We start from the raw sequence: 22,413 nt of genomic DNA on the forward strand, positions 1-22,413 counted from the left end.
TGTAAAATATATAAATGTAACATATATTTCTGATTTCATATAGAAGTATAATTTTTCTTTTTTCTTTTATAAATTATATTTTGGAGTGTTTTTGTTTTGTTTTGTTTTTTTGTTCGTTTGGTTTTTGGTTTTTGGGTCACACCTGACAGCGTTCAAAGTTAATCCTGGCTCTATGCTCAGAAATCACCCCTGGCAGGCATTGGGGACCATGTGGGATGCCAGGATTCGAATCACCATCCTTCTGCCTGAAAGGCAAATGCCTTACCTCCATGCTATCTCTCCAGCTCCCTTTTTTGTTATTTTCAATTATGTTTTGCTCTTCATATATATACTACACATCACTTATGGGCTGCTCCTTGATATTGTATATAATGGTGTGATATTTATTTGCTTAGTCTTCTATCCTATAAAACATATTGTTTTCAAAATTAGTATTGCTGGATTGTTATAAATTACACAAATGTGTATCCATATGCATAAATGTATATGTGTATGCATATATATATACATAGATTTATACATGGAAGGAATATCTAGAGAATACTGGCAATAAAATGAGGCAAAGTCAAGCTCTGCCCACTCATGCTGACCGCACGAAAGGCCCTAGCCACCCCCTGCCTGGTTATCCCTGACTGCCCCAGGTAGGGAAGCTCCGCCCACCCACACCGACTTCGTGAACGGCCCTAGCCTAACACAACATATAGGTCTAGCCAGATCAGATCTAACACCCAAGTTTCTTAAATAATTAAGAGCTCATTAAATTGCAAGCAAAATACTAAACAAACCAGAAATACCTATATCAAACAAGGCAGGTGGCAAAAGCATGCTTTAATCGAAAGGCCCTGCAAACCAGGCAACACCAAGATCTGCAAAGAAATATGGGTAAACCAAGGAAGACCCAAACATCTGGAGATATGGAAGGAAACACAAACAAGTTTCCAAGTCCACCAAAACGAACAAATCCAAGAGATGAAGATCTGAAAACAGCCATGAAAAAAGAAATGCAAATCATGGTAAATCAAATGAAAGAAGCACTAGCCAGTAAGTACAAGAAAACCATGGATAAAAAAATCAACCAACTAAGAGAAGAACTGCTACAGAATATGAGAAATTCCATACAAATGGAATTTAAGGAAACAATAAATAATGTAAAAAGCTATACGAGTAGAATCTCACAGCTGGAAAAGCGTATAGAACAACTTGAAGAAAAACTGCAATCAAAAATAGTCCAGAAAACCAACAAGGAAATAAAAGGCAAAGCACTGGAAGAGAAAGTCCAGTACTTAATAAACAAAGACAAAAGAAATAATCTAAGAATTGTAGGTATACCAGAAGGGGAGGAAACAGGGAAAGGGGAAGAATAAGTGGTCAGGGAAATAATAGCAGAAAATTTTCCAACCCTCTGGAAAGAGACCTCAATGCAATTCCAGGAAGTAAAAACAGTCCCTAATAAAATAGACCCTAATAAGCAAACACCAAGACATATAGTAATCCAAATGGCAAAAAAAAAAAAAAAAAAAGAGAAAGATGAACTCTTTTTTTGGGGGGGGGCCCACACCCGGCAGTGCTCAAGGGTTACTCCTGGCTGTCTGCTCAGAAATAGCTCCTGGCAGGCACTGGGGACCATATGGGACACCGAGATTCGAACCAACCACCTTTGGTCCTGGATCGGCTGCTTGCAAGGCAAACACCGCTGTGCTATCTCTCCAGGCCCAAAAGATGAACTCTTAAAAGCAATAAGGGAGAAAAAAACTCAAGTACAAAGGAAGGTACATAAGAATCAAACCAGATCTCCCATTTGAAACAATTCAAGCAAGAAGACAATGAAATGACATATTTAAACGACTGAATGAAACAAATTTCCAACCTAGGGTCCAATACCCAGCAAAGCTCTCATTCATATGGGAAGGAAGACTAAAAACATTGTCAAATAAAAACGATCTAGCAATATTTGAGCAAACAAAACCAATTTTAAATGACCTACTCAGAGACGAATTACACAATCCAAATCCCTGATTGTAACAGCAACAACAACCCTACACAATACAACTACACAACAACCCTTTCTGTCAATAATCTCCCTAAATGTTAATGGTCTAAACTCTCCCATTAAAAGACATATACTAGAGAACTGGATTAGAAAACATAAACTGGACTTCTGCTGTTTGCAAGAAACACATCTACTAATGCAGGACAGGCACAGACTTAGAATAAATGGATAGAAATCAATTATTCAGGCCAATGGGAAACAAAAAAGAGCAGGGACGGTCATCCTAATATCAGACCAAATTGCATTCAACCTCAAGAAAGTGATCAGAGACAAAAAAAGGTCACTACATACTGATCAGGGGAACAATAGATCAAGAAGTACTAACCCTGATCAATATTTATGCACCTAATGTAGACTCAGAAAAATATGTTAGGCAATTACTCACAAACCTGGAGAAACACATGAAGGGAAATGTGATAGTAGTAGGGGATCTTAATACTCCACTATCACTACTGGATAGATCCAGCAGGCAGAAAAATAGCAAAGTAATAACAGCCCTAAATGAAAAATTATAAGATCTAGGGCTAGTAGACTTATATAGGACCCTCCACCCCCAAAAAGCAGAATACACATTCTTCTCAAGCCCACATGGAACCTTCTCCAGAATAGACCATGCCTTAGGATATAAATCTAACTTATATAAAACCACAAGTGTAAGGATCATCAGAAGCACCCTATCAGATCACTATGCAACAGAGGTCAAAATTGATTGTAAGAAGAAACAATGGAGAAAATCAAACACCTGGAGATTAAACAACATGCTACTCAACAATAGCTGGATAAAAAAGCAACTCAAGGAAGAAATAAAAAGATTCCTTGAGACAAACGATAATGAAGAGACAACTTGTCAAAACTTGTGGGACACAGCAAAAGCAGTAATTACGGAGAAACTCATAGCAATACAGGCTTATGTCAGAAAAGAGGAAAATAACAAAATCAACAATTTAAAGGATCACCTTAAGGAACTGGAACAACTGCAGCAAAGAAATCCAACCACAACGAGAAGTCAAGAAATAATAAAAAAACCAGAGCAGAAATAAACAACATAGAAACCAAGAAAACAATACCAAAAAATCAATGAATCCAGGAGTTGGTTTTTTGAAAAAATAAACAAGATAGACAAATCACTGGCAAGACTCACCAAAAAAAAAAAAAAAAAAAAAGAGGGAAATCACCCAAATTAATAGGATCACAAATGAAAGGGAAGAGATTACAACAGAACCCCAAGAAATACAACATATCATGAGGTCATATTATGAACAACTATACTGTTAGATTAGAGAACCCAGCAGAAATCGACAGATTCTTGGAAAAATACCAGCTACCAAGACTGGAATCTGAAGATCTAGAAAATCTAAACAGGCCAATCACTTCAGAGGAAATCGAAAATGTAATTAAGAAACTCCCTAAGAACAAAAGTCCAGGTCCAGATGGTTTTACAGGTGAATTCTATCAAACATTCCGAGAAGACTTACTTACCATTGATCCACAGGCTCTTCCAAACCATAGAAAAGACAGGAACCTGGGCCCAGAGAGATAGCACAGTGGCGTTTGCCTTGCAAGCAGCCGATCCTGGACCAGAGGTGGTTTGTTCGAATCCCGGTGTCCCATATGGTCCCCCGTGCCTGCCAGGAGCTATTTCTGAGCAGACAGCCAGGAGTAACCCCTGAGCACAGCCGGGTGTGACCCAAAAAAAAAAAAAGAAAGAAAAGACAGGAACCCTTCCCAACTCCTTTTATGAGGCTAATATCATACTCATTCCCAAAGATGGCAAGGACAGCACCAAGAAAGAAAACTACAGACCAATCTCCCTAATGAACATAGATGCAAAAATTCTCAATACAATCTTAGCAAACCAAATCCAGCACTACATCAGAAAGATTATACACCATGACCAAGTGGGCTTCCTCCCAGGGATGCAAGGTTGGTTCAACATACGTAAATCAATCAACATTATACACCACATCAACAACAAGAAAAACAAAAACCACATGATCATATCAATCGATGCAGAGAAGGAGTTTGACAAAATTCAACACCCATTCATGTTGAAAACACTCAGCAAAATAGGCTTAGAAGGAACCTTTCTCAAGATAGTTACAGCTATCTATGAAAAGCCCACAGCCAACATTATCCTCAATGGCGAAAAGCTGAAAACATTTCCACTAAGGTCAGGAACTAGGCAAGGCTGTCCACTCTCTCCACTCTTATTCAATATAATCTTAGAAGTCCTAGCAATAGCAATTTGACAAGAGAAGGGAATCAAAGAAATCCAAATTAGGAAAGAGGAACTCAAATTGTCCCTCTTTGCAGATGATATGATGATATACATTGAAAACCCTAAAGAGCCCACAGTAAAACTTCTAGAAATAATTAACCAATACAGCAAAGTGGCTGGCTACAAAATGAATACACAAAAGACAGTAGCATTTCTCTACACAAATAATGAAGTAGAGGAGAGAGAGATTAAGACTTCAATTCCATTTAAAATAGTAACAAAAAACATTAAATACGTACAGATCAACCTTACAAGAGAAGTGAAGGACTTATACCAGGGAAACTTCAAAAAACTTCAGAAAGAAATTGAAGAGGATCTAAGGAAAGGGAAGAACATCCCATGCTCATGGGTAGGTAGAATCAATATAGTCAAAATGACCATCCTACCCAAACTCCTATATAGATTTAATGCAATCCCCATCCAAATTCAGACATCATTCTTTAAAGACTTAGAACAATCAATCATAAAATTTATCTGGAACTACAAAAGACCCAGGATAGCCAAACACATACTAAAAAACAAGAAGCTGGGTAGCATCTCGCTACCTAACCTGAAGCTATATTATAAAGCCATAGTGTTCAAAACAGCATGATACTGGTACAAAGACAGAGCCTCAGACCAGTGGGTTAGAACAGAATTTCCAGACATAAGCCCCCAGACATATAGTCAACTAATATTTGACAAAAGAGCCAAGAACATGAAATGGGACAAAGAAAGTCTTTTCAACAAATGGTGTTGGTGCTACTAGAAAACCACCTGTAAGAAATTGAAAATTGACCCATACCTCACCCCATATACAAAAGTCAACTCAAAATGGATCAAAGATCTCAAAATCAGACCCGAAACCATAAGTTTATTGAGAAAAAAATAGGCGGAACACTCGAAGACCTATATATCAAAAAAAGTCTTTGATGATAGATTGCCAATGGCAAGAACTTTAGCATAAAACATAAACAAATGGGACTACACCAAACTAAAAAGCTTCTGCATGGCAAAAGAAGACATGTAACTGCTGTGGGCCAAACCTGTCCGCTAGACGCCAGCGCCTGCAAACAGATCCTTCGTGGAGTTTTCGGGAAAAAAACCCGCGGGGAGAGAGTGGGTACACGGATGGCGAACGACGGAAAATATGTTGTAGAAATGAATGAAACCACACAGATAGTATGGGGACTCTCGTTTACAGAAACGGAGACATTTTTATTTTCTGAGCTAGCTGTTTTTAAAGGTTAGAGGCTTGGAAGGCAGATGCAAATTTTTGGCATCAAAGAGACTGGGGAAAGAAAAGGAGGACTCTAGCTTAAATTAGCATATAAAAGAGTTGAAACTGAGGGTGAAAAGGCCAGCTTGTTTTGGGTTCCCTTGTTTTGGGTAAAACAGGAGGAAAAGGTAATTTTCAGGTGGACTGTTTCAGAGTTTCGGGGAAACACTGAAGATTACAGAGGAAAAACTGAAAATTACCCTGTTTTGGGTAAACAGAGCAAAAAGTGAAAATTACTTCACTCATGAGCTAAGTTGAAAAACCAGTTCTTGGCACCAAGGTAGTTTTGACAGTGGGAGACTTTTGGCTGGATTGATTGCTGTTCTAGTAGAAAGAATTTACTAAGGCCTGATTTCTAATATAGGTTAAAAATAAAGAGAGAAATAGTTACAGCCCTTATGAAATTATGTCCAAATAATCCACGCAAAGGGTCAAGTGATTTTGACTACACTAAGCGGGCCTTTTTGGCAGATAATTTCTTTCTCAGGAGGGCACTCTACCTTGTGGTGTGTGCCTCTTCTGAGTGGGGTGTGACATGTAACTAAATGGGAAAAAATCTTTGCACTCAACATGTCTGATAAAGGACTGATATCCAGAATATACAAAGCACTCAGAAAGATGAGCTCCACAAAACTAAATAAAGCCATAGAAAAATGGGGAGATAAAATGAAAAGACACTTCACCAAAGAAGATTGAAAGATGGCCAAGAAACACATGAAAACATGTTCACCTTCACTCATCATTAGGGAAATCCAAATCAAGACAACAATGAGGTACCACCTTACACCAGTGAGGATGGCTCACATCAAAAATAATGGAAACAATCTATGTTGGCAGGGTTGTGGTATGGAAGGCACTCTCATCCACTGCTGGTGGGAATGCTCTCTAGTCCAACACCTATGGAGAACAGTCTGGAGAGTGCTCAAGGAACTCAAAATTGAGCAGCCATTTGACCCAGCAATTGCTCTCCTGGTATCTACCCCCAAGCCAGAAAGACATTCATCCCAAAATATGTGTGTACCCCACTATTTATCACAGCACTCAGTATAATAGCCAAGTCTTGGAACCAACCTCGATGCCCAACAACAGATGAGTGGATCATTAAGATGTGGTATCTATATGTTGCATTAAATAATTAACGATGGGGCTGGATGGCGGTGGATGGCGAAGGATTTCTCTCTGCCATCCCAGGCCATGTGGCTCCGCAACCCCATCCAGCCGGCGGGTCCCAGACCCAGGTGATTGGCATAATGAAAACTCACTCACAGGCAGGCATTAGGAAGCATCATCTTTATTCATGCCCTAACCACTACAGGTGTGTGGCCTATCTCATAACCTTTCAAGCATTTGGCCATTCTTAGCCCTGCATCTTATAATTCAGCCATCTTCCTTTGGCCTCCATCCTGGTCAAAGACCAAAAGAGGCAAAGAACCTAAAGCCAGCGAGTGCAGCAGGGCAGAGAGACCCTTAATTCCCTGGCTTCAGGGTTTATCTACCTATTCCAAGACCCCTCCCAGGAATGGGCAGGGTCTTGCAGGTAAGGTCACACCTAATATTCAGTTCCCAAGACCCCTCCCATTAATGGGCGGGTCTCAGATAGGTACACCATTTCCCCCTTTTCTGAAATATATATTAATTTTCACTTTATTACGTTGTTGTATGAAAATATTAACCCACCTTTGGCTAAAGGTGGAGTCAGAATTACAAAAGGGTCTTTATATTTCAGAAAAGGGGGAAATGGTGTACCTATCTGAGACCCGCCCATTAATGGGAGGGGTCTTGGGAACTGAATATTAGGTGTGACCTTACCTGCAAGACCCCGCCCATTCCTGGGAGGGGTCTTGGAATAGGTAGATAAACCCTGGAGCCTGGGGATTAGGGGTCGCTCTGCCCTGCTGCGCTCGCTGGCTTTAGGTTCTTTGCCTCTTTTGGTCTTTGACCAGGATGGAGGCCAAAGGAAGATGGCTGAATTATAAGATGCAGGTCTAAGAATGGCCGAATGCTTGAAAGGTTATGAGATAGGCCACACACCTGTGGTGGTTAGGGCATGAATAAAGATGATGCTTCCTAATGCCTGCCTGTGATTGAGTTTTCATTACGACAATCACCTGGGCCTGGGACCCACCGGCTGGATGGGGTTGCGGAGCCATGTGGCCTGGGATGGCAGAGAGAAATCCTTCGCCATCCACCGCCATCCAGCCCCATCGTTAATTATTTAATTCAACATCTATACACAATGGAATACTACATGGCAGTAAGAAATGATTCAATCACAGACTTTGAAGCAACATGAATGGACCTTGAACATATTCTGTTAAACAAAGTAAGTCAGAAGATGAAAGATAAACACAGAATGATAGCACTATTCTGAAGCACCTAGAAACTACACCATATATACAACTAATATTCAAAGATCAAATAACAGAACTTAACAGGGTAGAAACTCCAAACACTGTAATACCACACATATACTGAACAGAAGTGCCCAAAACACATGAAAGAACATCATAAACTCTCGACCACACATTAAACCATAAAGAAACCAGCAACTGCAGAAACAGAAGCGTAGAGTGAACAGGCATGTAATCAGTCTGTTACTGCAAAGGCTCATAATAATCTCTTAGGGATCTCATACAAGGTTACAGGTAAAGAATACCACAGGAAATCACTGACTACAACCGAAGTATTTCAAAATAATAGGTGTTAATGCCTTAAGCTTAATATACTTAAACTAATCTCTCAGCTTTTCTGTCCACAGGCGTTCTTGGATACAAAGGATGGACAACCTAAGATGGCATCTCAGAGCTAAGCCACATGAGATGCCATAACCAGGTTGCATTACAAAATTGTCTGGACAAAACTTTTTAACACACCCTTTATCTCAAGGGCAGACCTTCTTTTAGGACTTCAAGCATATGACCAGCCAGACCACTGAAGTAGCAACAGTGACCTGCAGACTTATACTACGGGGCCTACTCATCGAACATATTCAAGCAAAATGACGTGCCCCCGCTCTTTTCACCTGTCTTCTCACTACTCCCTCTTCCTTTTTTTTTTTTTCTTTCTCTATTTAATCTTATTTTCCCCTTTCTTCCTTTCTGCCCCTTCCAAATACTCTCCCCTATCCTCCTTCCAGGAATCCGACTACCCCTTCACCCCTCAATCCCATCCAGATTTTCCAACTTTTAAAACTCTTCACCCTCAGTTCTTAATCTATTAGGCATCAAGACTGACCTTCTACCCAACGAACCAGTACCCAGCACCCGAGCGAAAGGACATCCAGTCAAACCCACACCTCATCCCCGGCAGGAAAAGACAACCAACACCCCTACTGACTCATGCTGTGTGGCTCTCCCTACCAACTTATCCTAACATGGACTGTTGCTGGATACCGGACTTAGCCATAAAAGGACTCCCAATGCAAGAACTTTATACAAAACCCACCCTCAAATCTTTTACCAATCTCAGGAAGGGCACGGTGTGTGATGAAAAGGTGCCTGGGAACCCACACCCCACAAGAAAAATCTCAAAAGGCAATGGGGAAACCTATACTTCCATCATAAGTATAAGACCTGTATAACACTACCTCTTCAGAAATAGCTCCTGGCAGGCATGGGGGACCATGTGGGACACCAGAATCCGAACCAACCACCTTTGGTCCTGGATCAGCTGCTTGCAAGGCAAACAACACTGTTCTATCTCTCTGGGCAATTATTTCTATTTTTATGTTTTTTGGGTGTGCGACTTGTTTCTCTGTTCTTTTCACCCCCAAATGCAATGGCAATATAATGAAGCACCATTTCTTCCTGCAAAGGCACACTAAAAAAGGGGAAATCCCACGTATATAAACAAGCTCTTATCTACTAGGGATAAGAACTCATACTTATTTACAATACAGGGGAATCTCCCACCTTGAAAATATGTCATGTGGACCCATCTTAGATGCCAGAAGATTATACACCGACTGTCCAGACTTGAATCCTGAACCCCAGATATAGAATCGACACAGTTCTTCACAACAGCTACAGGAACCAAAGCCCACCTGGGGCATCCTGAATACTACTCGATCTCCAACATGTGCCAGTTCTAATATGATATCCTGACAACGAGAAAATTGGGAACAAATGGACATAAGAACAGGTTATCCTACCTTACCAACTAATGACAAAACAAAATCGGAAGACCTACCACACTATGTGCTGTGCAAAAGCCAAGAACGTGATCTACAGATGACCAGCTGATAGAACTATGACCAGGCAATATGTATTCTGGGACCAACAAGAAAGCCCTACATCCTGCATAACAATCATGACCTCCAATTCCAAAGCCCTGACTGAGGCAAATGCAACTGAACGGGTCTTCTGGAATCATAACGAAAGACGATATCCCAGACTCCATCCGAGCTTCAGCACAAGGGCCAAGACCACTAATCACAGAAGACAGATTAAAATGACATCGAGGAAACAGAACTTCTAAAATCACAAAGAAAGTCTTCATTATAAGTTCCACTCCTTGACCTGTGCACAGACTGAGACCTCTAGATTTAGAGGTCTGTCTTTATCATCCAGATCGGAGCAGAAGTCTTCCATGCGGCACAAAAACACCAAGGGAAGAGTAAATGAACGTGAGAGGAGTCTATAGATAATCCCATGACAATATATCCCAAGGGTAGAGAAACCCTGTATCTCTTAGGCCAAGGGGATTCCCATTACGGATGACCCCAATATTTACTATGCCTATGCAGGGGGGGAGACAAAATACACTAAATAATCCCTCTTTTTTATTTTATTTTTTATTATTTTTATATCTAGTTTTTGTCAATTTCTTTGTTTTGGGGTAGATATTGAAGTAGTTGTCCTTTTTTTTTCAATTATATATTTACTTTTTCTTTCTTCTCTTCTCTTCTTCCTCTTTGCGCCTTGTCATATTTCCTATCTCAAGACCATGGCAACTATGTGGTGCATATTTTTAGTGCTGTAGTGCTCACTGGATATCTTATTTGATTCCTCTTTTTGAACTGTTGTGGTGTTTCACCTTCTTCTTTTCCCCATCGTTCCTCAAACCAAGGATGAGAGCCTCTAGAATGACTCTGCTCATAGTCGGCGTAGTCGATTTTTACCCCATCATATTACCTTTCTCTTCCTCAAACAAAACCACATAACTTGAGCTATCTAGTCCCGCCTCCCAATTAGAGGGGGCAGTAATGGAGGCACCAAGACCAAACAGTTATAAGACCACTAAGTAATACTAAACACAGAAGGGACCATGCATTCTAGCAGCCCCTGGGCGGGGGGGGGGGGGGGGTGGTGGAGAGCGGAGGATATGGGAGGCAGGATGGGAGCGGTAGTGGGAGGACAATTTGGTGGTGGGAATTCCCCTGATTCAATGTAAATATGTACCTGGAATATTACTGTGAACGATATGCACGCCACTATAATTAAAATAATAATTATATTTAAAAATATAATTATAACCACAGTGGGTTTTCCCACAGTGGCAGTGGGAAAGTCAGTGTGGCTAAGTACAACAAGGTCACCCATTTAAATTACAGGCAAGGTAAAATGCACAAAAACAATGGAGGATATTTAAATATGTCCCAATATAAGTATCTAGCATTAAGATATAACCATTTTGCTAAGATTTTAGAGTTCATCTAGTCAACTGTGCTTTATCAAAGCTTTCAAACGTGTTAAAAGACAATAACAAGTTAGATAGCATTAACTATATTTTCTTTAATGCTTAATATTAGCCAGGCTTTATCAGATAAAATCTTTATCAAAACCCTAAGTATTAAATAAAGCCACAAGCAATTTATACATGAACACCTATGAACAAAGAAGATTGAGTATCTTCTATATGTATCACATGGCTAAGAAATAAGGAGACAGGTACTCAGTATCGAGTATGATTAAGTCCAGAACCTATGTTCTCAATCATAATTCTCTAAGAAATTCATTTTATTATTGATTTTGAAGTCTTGTTGACAAGTGGCCTGAGATTGGTTTAACAAACTCAGGTCTATTTTAAAGGTCCTCTGTGCTGAAGTAGGCTGAAGTAGACAATCATGAGTTTCATTATTTTGGACAAGTCTTATGCAGTCTGTTATACTCTTTTTATGTGTAGAACTTTGTTGTCCTAAACATTAAAATATCTCACTTTTAACTACACTAACAACTATAATGACAATGTTAATAAGTGAGAGAAGTAGAATGCCTATCTTGAATACAGGCAGGAGTGGGTGAGGAGTGAGGTGGAGGACATTGGAAGTGGAAATGTTGCACTGCTGAAGGGAGGTGTTCTTTTTATGACTGAAACCCAACCTCAAATATGTTTGTAATCATGGTGCTTAAATAAATATATTATTGAAAAATATCACTTCTTTTAACTTTTAGAAGGAAATAAAACTTTTCAAGTTCTAGTAAAAATTAGGTGATTTAATAGTTATATAGAAATAAAATAGAGAATGGATAAAAAGCTATAATAAGTATCTATTATTCTCAGTATAACAAAAATGTTAATGGATAATTGGATATAAAACTAAATAAAAATAAAACTGGACTATACACTAAATCAAACTGCACTAATAATTCAATGGGTCAAACATTGATTATAGTTGATATTTGAATTACCAAGATTTCCTTTAGGATACAGACCTCATAATTCCTTGTAAATTTAGACTTTTGAATATCATCAGTCAGAAAATTTAATTAATCTGAAAGATTTCTTTCCCCAAATACTTGGTGAACTTCATTACAAGTAAATAGACAAGACCTACATGAAATGATTTAACATTTCATTTGGGGTGCTTTTATTAAAATGAATTGAGGGAAAAATACATTTTACCCTTTCTTAGCACTCCATCATAATCCAATTCAAAGACATAGGAATGCTATTATTCAGCACGGCTAAATACCTCTATCAGAATTTTTTCTTCTAGCTGGTAATATATTATCTGTAGCCATCACACTATATTGCATTTCTTGAGTTAAAGCTGTTTATGTCTGTTGGAGGCTGTTAGAGCTAGAGAGCAAAATGGAGTCTCTGATGCCTGAAACCTAAGGCCTGTGTACCTGACAGGCGGCCACTGTGGCATTTACCCCCTGGACCTAAAAGAAATGTTAACCAAAACAAGTCAGATATCCCAGTAAACCGCCCGAGTTGCTAAGATAAGATCACATCCTGTTAAGCTACCATTGTGAAAGAATGTCTGTGCGATATAAGTCTATGCGATATAAGGGTATGTTGTAAAACTGGAAAGTCCTTCCTGCACAACCCCCCTACTTTTCTATACCATAGGAAAAGTACTGAAAGCTACTTCCTTATGCTATAGAACTATATATAAGCTTGTCTTGCCTTAATAAATTCAGCTCTTGATCATCCAGCTTGACTTGAGCTCATTTCTTTCTCAGCCTCTTTCCTCCTTTTTAGGTCGGATCCCGCTTGTGACCCATGAATTACTTCGTGATCCTCAGTCCACCCTGCGGGCAGGGTCCTAGGGGGTCGCATATGTCTTTTAGATGGTGCTGGTTATCTTGTTTCAACTCTATTTTACATCTCTAGCATAAAGCACTTTAGGGATGCATATAAGGTGCTCAATAAATAAGTCCAGAGTTAAGTGTCCTACTGAAGTGATTAATTATTCTTTGATAAAATAATTTCATTAAAATTAAAATTTTACTAATGATATGATATATATGAAATACATTAGAGTTAGAAATTATATGCAACAAGTAACATAATATGTATATATTTATATTACATTAGGCTGTTATCTAATTTGAAAAAAATACAAAGTAAAATAAAAATGTATCTGTGAGGATTTGATGGGATAGTATATACTGAACAACTGATCTTAGCTAGGCAAACGCTTAGCACCTTTGAATCTGGAACTGCTACTCACTATAGAAACCCAGAAGCAACTACCAAGGTCACTGAATAATTTTCTTGTTACTTTTCTTTCATTTTCTAGATTACTTTCCTTGACAAATGACCAGGAATCAGACATGGCCTTTTCGCTGCTTCTAGCACTTGTTAGACAAGCAACAGGGCAGTGGGAAAATATTTTATCTTGCTTCTCAACATGAATTATTCACTTATTTAGATATCTCCACAAATTACCTACTGAGAAGCAAAGTTTGCACTCCTGTAAGAACAAATATTTGGCTAGACCCAAACTCAATATCCTCAAAGAGTATGTGCTGGGGAGAGGATGAGTGATGGGCTGTTCCCAGTTTTGTTCCAGCTTTACACCTGGCTTTAGGCTCGAGGATCATAAGCATTATCTGAGACCATACACAATTCTTGTGGTTATCATCCGAGTGTACAAAGTGTAAGGTAAAGTACACAAAGTAGTTGAGTGTAAGGCAAGTACCTTCTTTATTGAACTGTCCTTTGGCACTTGCATATAATACTTTGGGTGGTTGTTTGTTTTAAAATTTTTCTTCCGGGGCCCGAGAGGTGGCGCTAGAGGTAGGGTGTCTGCCTTGCCAGCACTAGCCAAAGAAGGACTGCGGTTCGGTCCCCCAGCGTCCCATATGGTCCCCCCAAGCCAGGGGTAATTTCTGAGTGCTTAGCCAGGAGTAACCCCTGAGCATCAAATGGGTGTGGCCCAAAAAACAATTTTTTTTCTTCCAACCTTTGACTTGGAGACTGTATTTGCACTGACTATTCAAATGTGTTTCTTGCAGGCAGCAGAAAGTTGGAATCAGTTTTCTGATCCATTTTGCCTTTCTGTCTCAAATCACTTGGTGCATTTAAGTCTGTTGACATTAAGAGAAATGATTGTCATGATATTTTAAACCTCCTCAGACAGTATGTGATCAGAACAAAATCATATTGCAATAGATAAAAAGAAAAAAACAAATGTTGGTGTTTGAATAACACTTACTTTAAAACAAAGCAATTATTTATTATTGTAATATATAATCAGAATAGCAAAAAATCTCACTGGGCATCCAAATCATTACAGAAGGGCCTTCTGGTATAATCTAACATTTTCAAAGGTATTTTTCTGAGTAACTGAATAGATTCCTACATTTTTTATTATATATGCTTTTAGAAAGGACAGTTGAGTTGAGAGACACTCTATGTCTTCAACAGCTCATACACAGAAGGGTTTATGCTCAATAATTTATAGAAGTTTCCTAAGTTCATTTGTATCTGTCTCAGAGTTATGACCTCCTTAAGAGGCAATTTGGAAATGAATCAATACATGAGGAATATATGGATTATAAAAGTTGGGGCCAGCAAGGTGGCGCTAGAGATAAGGTGTCTGCCTTGCAAGCACTAGCCAAGGAAGGACCGCGGTTCGATCCCCCAGCGTCCTATATGGTCCCCCCAAGCCAGGGGCAATTTCTGAGTGCTTAGCCAGGAGTAACCCCTGAGCATCAAATGGGTGTGGCCTGAAAAACCAAAAATAAATAAATAAATAAATAAATTGATTAATTAATTAATTAAAGTCACAACCTCAGAAGATACAGGAGATACATGGATAAATCTAGGTATACTTCATCACACCACAGGCCCCGGTTTCATCCTACTCTCTCCAGGGAAGAGAGAGAGAAAGAGAGGAGAGAGAGAGAGGAGAGAGAGAGAAGAGAGAAGAGGAGAAGAGAGAGAGAGGACAGAGAGAGGAGAGAGAAAGGAGAGAGAGAAGAGAGAGAGAGAGAGAGAGAGAGAGAGAGAGAGAGAAGAAATGATTAAAGCTGGCAAAGATTTTCTAATTTCTGAGCACATAGCTAGGAGAAACCCCTGTGCATCACTGGGTGTGGCTATAAAACCAAAAACCAAAATATAAAACAAAATAAATAGACATAATAATCACAAAAAATGAATATGTGATATTTTAGTGAACATTTAAAAAAAACTTTTTGGGGGGCCAGTGAGGTGACGCTGGAGGTAAGGTATCTGCCTTGCATGTGCTAGCCAAGGAAGGACCACAGTTCGATCCCCCCGGCGTCCCATATGGTCCCCCAAGCCAGGGGCAATTTCTGAGTCCTTAGCCAGGAGTAACCCCTAAGCATCAAACAGTGTGACCCAAAAAAAAAAAAAAACTTTTTGGAGGATGGAATCCACCTGGAAATGCTCAGGACTTATTCCTGGCATGTGCTTAGATCACTAATGGTGTTGTTTGGGGGAATCAGGAACTGAGTCAAATTATCTACAGGCAAGTTAAGTGCCTTTTACACTATACTATAGCTCCATCCTCAACTAAAAAAAAAATGTTTAAGTGAGTAGATCTCATTAACTTTAATTAGAAATAAAATAATAAAAAATAAGCATCAATATTTAATGGAATAGGTTAATAATATTGAAAGAAACAAAAGAGGGGCTGGAGAGATAGCATGGAAGTAGCATGTTTGCCTTGCATGCAAAAGAATGGTGGTTCAAATCCTGACATCCCATATGGTCCCCTGAGCCTGCCAGGGGCGATTTCTGAGCATAGAGCAGGAGTAACCCCTGAGTACTGCTGGGTGTGAGAAAGAAAGAAAGAAAGAGAAAGAAAAGAAAGAAAGAGAGAGAAAGAAAGAGAGAAAGAAAGAAAGAAAGAAAAAGAAAGAAAGAAAGAAAGAAAGAAAGAAAGAAAGAAAGAAAGAAAGAAAGAAAGAAAGAAAGAAAGAAAGAAAGAAAGAAAGAAAGAAAGAAAGAAAGAAAGAAAGAAAGAAAGAAAGAAAGAAAGAAAGAAAGAAAGAAAGAAAGAAAAAGAAAGAAAGAAAGAAAGAAAGAAAAAGAAAGAAAGAAAGAAAGAAAGAAAGAAAGAAAGAAAGAAAGAAAGAAAGAAAGAAAGAAAGAAAGAAAGAAAGAAAGAAAGAAAGAAAGAAAGAAAGAAAGAAAGAAAGAAATACATAAAGAAAGAAAGAAAGAAAGAAAGAAAGAAGGAAAGAAGGAAGGAAGGAAGGAAAGAAAGAAAGAAAGAAAGAAAGAAAGAAAGAAAGAAAGAAAGAAAGAAAGGAAGGAAGGAAGGAAGGAAGGAAGGAAGGAAGGAAGGAAGGAAGGAAGGAAGGAAGAAGAAGAAGAAGAAGAAAGAAAGAAAGAAAGAAAGAAAGAAAGAAAGAAAGAAAGAAAGAAAGAAAGAAAGAAAGAAAGAAAGAAAGAAAGAAAGAAAGAAAGAAAGAAAAAGAGAAAGAGAGAGAAAGACAGAAAGAAAGAAAAGTACATATGGAAAGGTAAATTTTTACTATGAAAACTTAAGTATATTATAAAATAATGAAAATTAATAGTCTTATTTAAAAATTATACCTCTGTTATTAAACCATTGACCAAAATGGTTGATAACTAATTTAAAATTTTTACCTTATAAGTTTTTGTAGGAGTATCAATTTCAAAATCTTAATTGGAAATTTTGATGTAATGCTAGTGAAAGATAATTTTAAAAATGAAATAATAGTTCTACTTTGTTGCATTAAATAATAAAAAGGTCCTTTGGATGGAGCTGGATGGTGATGGGATGAATGGAGGGGCCTTTCTCTGCCGTCCCAGGCCATGTGGCTACAACACCCTCCAGCCGGCAAGTCAGCAGGTTCAGGTAGAGGCAAGGAAATCATCCACAGACAGGTTCCAGAAAATACCAGCTTTATTTGCCCTGGCCAACATATGTGGCCTATAATAACCATTTATGCTGGATTCCTATTCAGCCCTGCATCCTAACTTGTCTTTTAGCCATCTCTCCTCCTGCTTCCTTCTCCATTCTCTATTCAGGCAAATCCCCTTGCCCCTGAGGCCAAACCTTTTTGTTATCTACTAAAGACCCCTCCCAGAAATGGAGGTCTTTCTTGTAGGTAAGGTTACACAGGAATAATGAGGGGTGGGGTTACACTACCTCACTTTAAATATAAAGCAAAAAGATCATTACCACAAGTTAATATTATATAATTAATATAATGATATAAAAATAATAATACTATAATCAGTTAATGGGGCCAAGAATGTACTTGCCACTCACCTGTAAAACCCTGGATTCAATTCTTGGCACAGCTATAAAGAGAGAGAGAGAAAAAAAATAGAGAAGAGACCATAATTAATATAATGATTATATTATTGTGCTACTATTGAACGTTCATGTGATACCTCAATAGGTGCAAAAATATTACTTAAATTCAGGGCCTGGAGAGATAGCGTGGAGGTAGAGCATTTGCCTTGCATGCAGAAGGACAGTGCTTTGAATCCCGGCATCCCATATGGTCCCCTGAGCCTGCTGGGAGCATTTTCTAAGTGTAGAGCCAGGAGTAACCCCTGAGCGCTGCCAGGTGTGACCCAAAAACCAAAAAACAAATATATATAATATATTACTTAATATAATATATAATATAGAATTATATAATATATATTACTTAATATAATATATTACTTAAATTCAACACTTATATATGTTAACCAGAAAAAAGAAAAAAATATTTTATATGTTTAATATATCTAGTGATACAACATTGCAGCAATTTTCATACTTGAATAAGTTTTAAAATGCTAATAAATTACAGAACCCAAAAAGATGGCTGTTATTCTTTATTAAAATAATGATTGAAAAGGAAGAATTAAAACTGTCATTCTGTGTAGATGATGTCTACATGACTAACCATCAAATTAAAAAATATAGAAAACGGGAGCTGGAGAGATAGCACAGCGGCGTTTGCCTTGCAAGCAGCCAATCCAGGACCAAAGGTGGTTGGTTCGAATCCAGGTGTCCCATATGGTCCCCCGTGCCTGCCAGGAGCTATTTCTTTTTTTTTTTTTTTTTTTTTTTTTTTTTGTTTTTGGGCCACACCCGGTGTTGCTCAGGGGTTACTCCTGGCTGTCTGCTCAGAAATAGCTCCTGGCAGGCACGGGGGACCATATGGGACACCGGGATTCGAACCAACCACCTTTGGTCCTGGATCGGCTGCTTGCAAGGCAAACGCCGCTGTGCTATCTCTCCGGGCCCCCAGGAGCTATTTCTGAGCAGACAGCCAGGAGTAACCCCTGAGCACCACAGGGTGTGGCCAAAAAAAAAATGTGTGTGTGTGTGTGTGTGTATATATATATATAATTGACATCAAATCATTAATTAGATAAAAATGTATGCATTAATAAAAAGTTTAATGGGGCCGGAGAGATAGCCTGGAGGTAAGGCGTTTGCCTTGCATGCAGAGGTCATTGGTTCAAATCCCGGCATCCCATATGGTCCCCTGAGCCTGCCAGGAGCAATTTCTGAGCATGAAGTCAGAAGTGACCCCTGATCTCTGGCGGGTGTGACCCAAAACAAAACAAAACAAAACAAAACAAAAACAACCAAAAAAAAAGAATTTAATTAGGTTTCTAAAAGGACATTAACTTACAATATTCCCAAATCTTCAATAATTATTTTTTATTTTTTTTTTTCTTTCTTTACCACTCAGACTGCATCCTCTCCCTCTACCGCTTCCTTTGGAAGGGGAGAACGATCGTCAATGGCAAAAGGCAGCCGCAGAAGCGGCACCTAAAGCCGGCTTCACGCTCAGGAGAGGACGCTCTGGCTCCTCCTCCTGGCTTCGGGTGCTACACGATCAGAGAAACTTCTCTAGTCACATACTATAGAAATGATCCCTGAAAGTAGTGTCTTAGGATTTTGTTTATTGTTGACAAAGTGAATTACAAATCTTTCACAGTGATATTTAAGGCATATAGTAACAATAAACGAGGAGCATTCCCACCACCAGTGTTGTCCCCCCTCCACCCCTGTTCCCGGCATGCATCCCACTTCCCCCTCCTCTACCCCCGTAATGCTAGTGCAACTGTTCCCCCATGTACAGCTTGATGTAGATTGGGTATCATTTCTGTTGTCGTTGACTTTAGATTTCGTATTCAAGTCTGATCCTTTTTTATTTCCAGCAAATGGACATACAGCTGTCTGATGTTGGTACCATCCATTTTTCTCTCTCCAATTATGATGCTGATCAAGGTGATTCCAGTAATGTGGCTCTATTGGAGATATAAGAAGGGATATGGGAGGAGTCGTCTAGGTGCTGTAAGTATTCGTTCGGTAGAAGAAAAAAGTAACAAAACAAAACAAGACAAAAATAACAAAACAAAACAAAAAAAAAAAAAAAACAATAAGGGAGTAACAAAAAAGTACAAAAAGAATTAAGAAATTAAAAAAAAAAGAGTAAACCAAAAACCAAAACCATCAGCTATGAAGAAACACACAACCAAAAATCAAAAACAAAAACAAGCAAAAAACAACAACGAAAGCAAAAACAAACAAACAAAAAAAAAAAACCAGACCAGCAACTTCTTAAAAAATTTCAAATGCCAGGGCCCAGAGAGATTGCACAGCTGCGTTTGCCTTGCAAGCAGCCAATCCAGGACCAAAGGTAGTTGGTTTGAATCCCGGTGTCCCATATGGTTCCCCGTGCCTGCCAGGAGCTGTTTTTTTTTTTTTTTTTTTTGCGTTGCTCAGGGGTTACTCCTGGCTGTCTGCTCAGAAATAGCTCCTGGCAGGCACGGGGGACCATATGGGACACCGGGATTCGAACCAACCACCTTTGGTCCTGGATTGGCTGCTTGCAAGGCAAACGCCGCTGTGCTATTTCTCCGGGCCCCAGGAGCTGTTTCTGAGCAGACAGCCAGGAGTGACCCCTGAGCACCATCGAGTGTGGCCCAAAAACCAAAAAAAAAAAAAAAAAAAAAAAAAAATTCAAATGCCAATATTATTCATTAAAATGAACATTTGTAAAATTAATTGTAAAATAATAATTTGTAAAAACATTTTTAAAATAATATACAATTTATTTTATTTTATTAATTTCTTAATTTGGGGGCCCCACTACTAGTGATATTCTGCTAATCTGGAGTAACCAGGGTTGCTCCTGGTTTTGCACTCAGGAATTACTGCTGGTGATCCTCAGGGGATTGTAGGAAGCCAGGACTGAAACCCAGGTGAGCCAAATGCAGGCATCTTACTCATTGTACTATCGCTCTAGTCACACAGGTGCCATGTGTTGTAGAAACAAATTAGAAGGATCAAAAACAAAAACAAAAAAAAAAAAAAAAAACAACAGTAAGGGGCAGAAGAGATAGCATGGAGGTAAGGTGTTTGCCTTGCATTCAGAAGGTCGGAGGTTCGAATCCCAGCATCCCATATGGTTCCCTGAGCCTGCCAGGAGCGATTTCTGAGCATAGGGCCAGGAGTAACCCCTGAGTGCTGCCGGATGTGACCCAAAAACAAAACAAAAATAAAATAAAATAAAAAAACCACTTAGTAAAAATTATACCGAGCCTACAGACAGAGTATTTTAAAGACTTCATAGTGGGCCAGATAGGTAATACAGAGTGATGGAAGCAAGTCTTCCATGCAGCCTCCCTGAATTTGATCCTCAGCACCCCATATAATTTCCTGAGCACTGCCAGAGTAACCCCTGACTACTGCCAGGTATGGCTCCAAACCAAAAGTTTCTTAGAAGATACTCAGAAAAGTTGAAATAAAGGCTAGCATTTATCAATGGAGCAAAACCATACTCACCCAATTAAAACTCCCACATTTAATTAATCTATAAATTAATGCAAATTTAACCAAATCTCTGTTGTATTTTTAAAATAATTTAACAAACTTATTTCAAGATATGTGTATGTGCCCTTAAATAGGCACTTTAAGTTAGAAGATAAGAGGAAAAACTTCTCTGACCCATCTTATCACAATACCAAACTGTTAGGAGATTATGAAGAAGTCCAAAATTATATGATAATAAAAATATATGGTAATAAAAATCCCACCTACAAACTGAAAATAGAATCCATCACTGAGAAAATGGCATAGTATATATGTATAGTATATAGTATATACATATATGTAGAAATATATAGTAGCTACTTTACATAATCTAGCTCATTAAATGGTGAAAATTAGCATTATGTATATCAATCTATATAATATATAAAGACCGACAAACCTAAATATAAAGTAGAAAAAATAAATCACTAAATACAAAACATTTTTATTAAATTGAATGTATGAGGACTTCTTAAATAAGATCTCAAATTCAAGCTATTAAGAAAGCAAATGAAGCTTTCTTGATCTGGAGGCTAGCTCTAGCCGGCAAGGGATCTGGGTATACCCTAATGTCGAAGGCTTTCTCCCTAGCTTGGAGGTGTTGGGGGCCTTGGTAGGCCCCCAGCCGTCCCCTCTCCTGCCCCCCAGATATATTAATAATATATGCTATCCTTATGTTTTGTGTATGTAGAATGTCCATCTGGTATTCTGCCCTTTCGCACACCCTTGTAAAGCTCATTTTCACTTCCTAATTCTATCACTCCCAACCATCAGTACCCCCCATTTACCCTTTTTAACTTTAGTACTGCACAGTCCTAATCACACACCAACGTGGTGCACTGGATTTAACAACCCCCAACTATTTCAAAAGACATAAAATGGACACGTATGGCTTTGAATATTTTATGTCTATTTTCTTTGACAGCTAACTCTTACTAAATATTCTCTTATACAGTGAAGATTTTCCCCACTTTTTATCTTTTCTTCTCTCTGTGAGCTGTTCAATAAGAAATATTTGGTGAAAGAGTCTCTCAGTTTAATGCTTATGTTTAACCATGTCATGGGGATTTTTGGACTTGTTCTTGCAGCCCCCATATGGGCCTATAACATCATATGGCATTGTTCCTTGTTTGCATAGGCACATTAAAATGGGAAAATATTATACACACAAATAAGTCCTTATCTAATAGAGGTAGGAACACAGAAATCTTGTAGAGCAATGGGTCCTTACACCCTGAACATTGACATAATGACCTGGCACAGGCCTCAGAAGAATGGACATTCTCCATTCACCCCTGAACCAGGGAAGCTAACTACGAAACATCCAA

At 38.7% G+C, this 22,413-nt stretch overlaps 1 non-coding gene across 1 annotated transcript; it reads right to left on the reverse strand.

The window, feature by feature from the left end:
• Window positions 1-18,947: 18,947 nt before the first annotated feature.
• On the reverse strand, window positions 18,948-19,159 carry LOC126026533 (small nucleolar RNA U3). The gene has a single exon (XR_007501768.1). It is a non-coding gene; the product is annotated as a small nucleolar RNA U3 (small nucleolar RNA).
• Window positions 19,160-22,413: the final 3,254 nt, after the last annotated feature.

The sequence above is a fragment of the Suncus etruscus genome, chromosome 13, assembly GCF_024139225.1.
Source record: "Suncus etruscus isolate mSunEtr1 chromosome 13, mSunEtr1.pri.cur, whole genome shotgun sequence".
Taxonomy (NCBI): Eukaryota; Metazoa; Chordata; class Mammalia; order Eulipotyphla; family Soricidae; genus Suncus; species Suncus etruscus.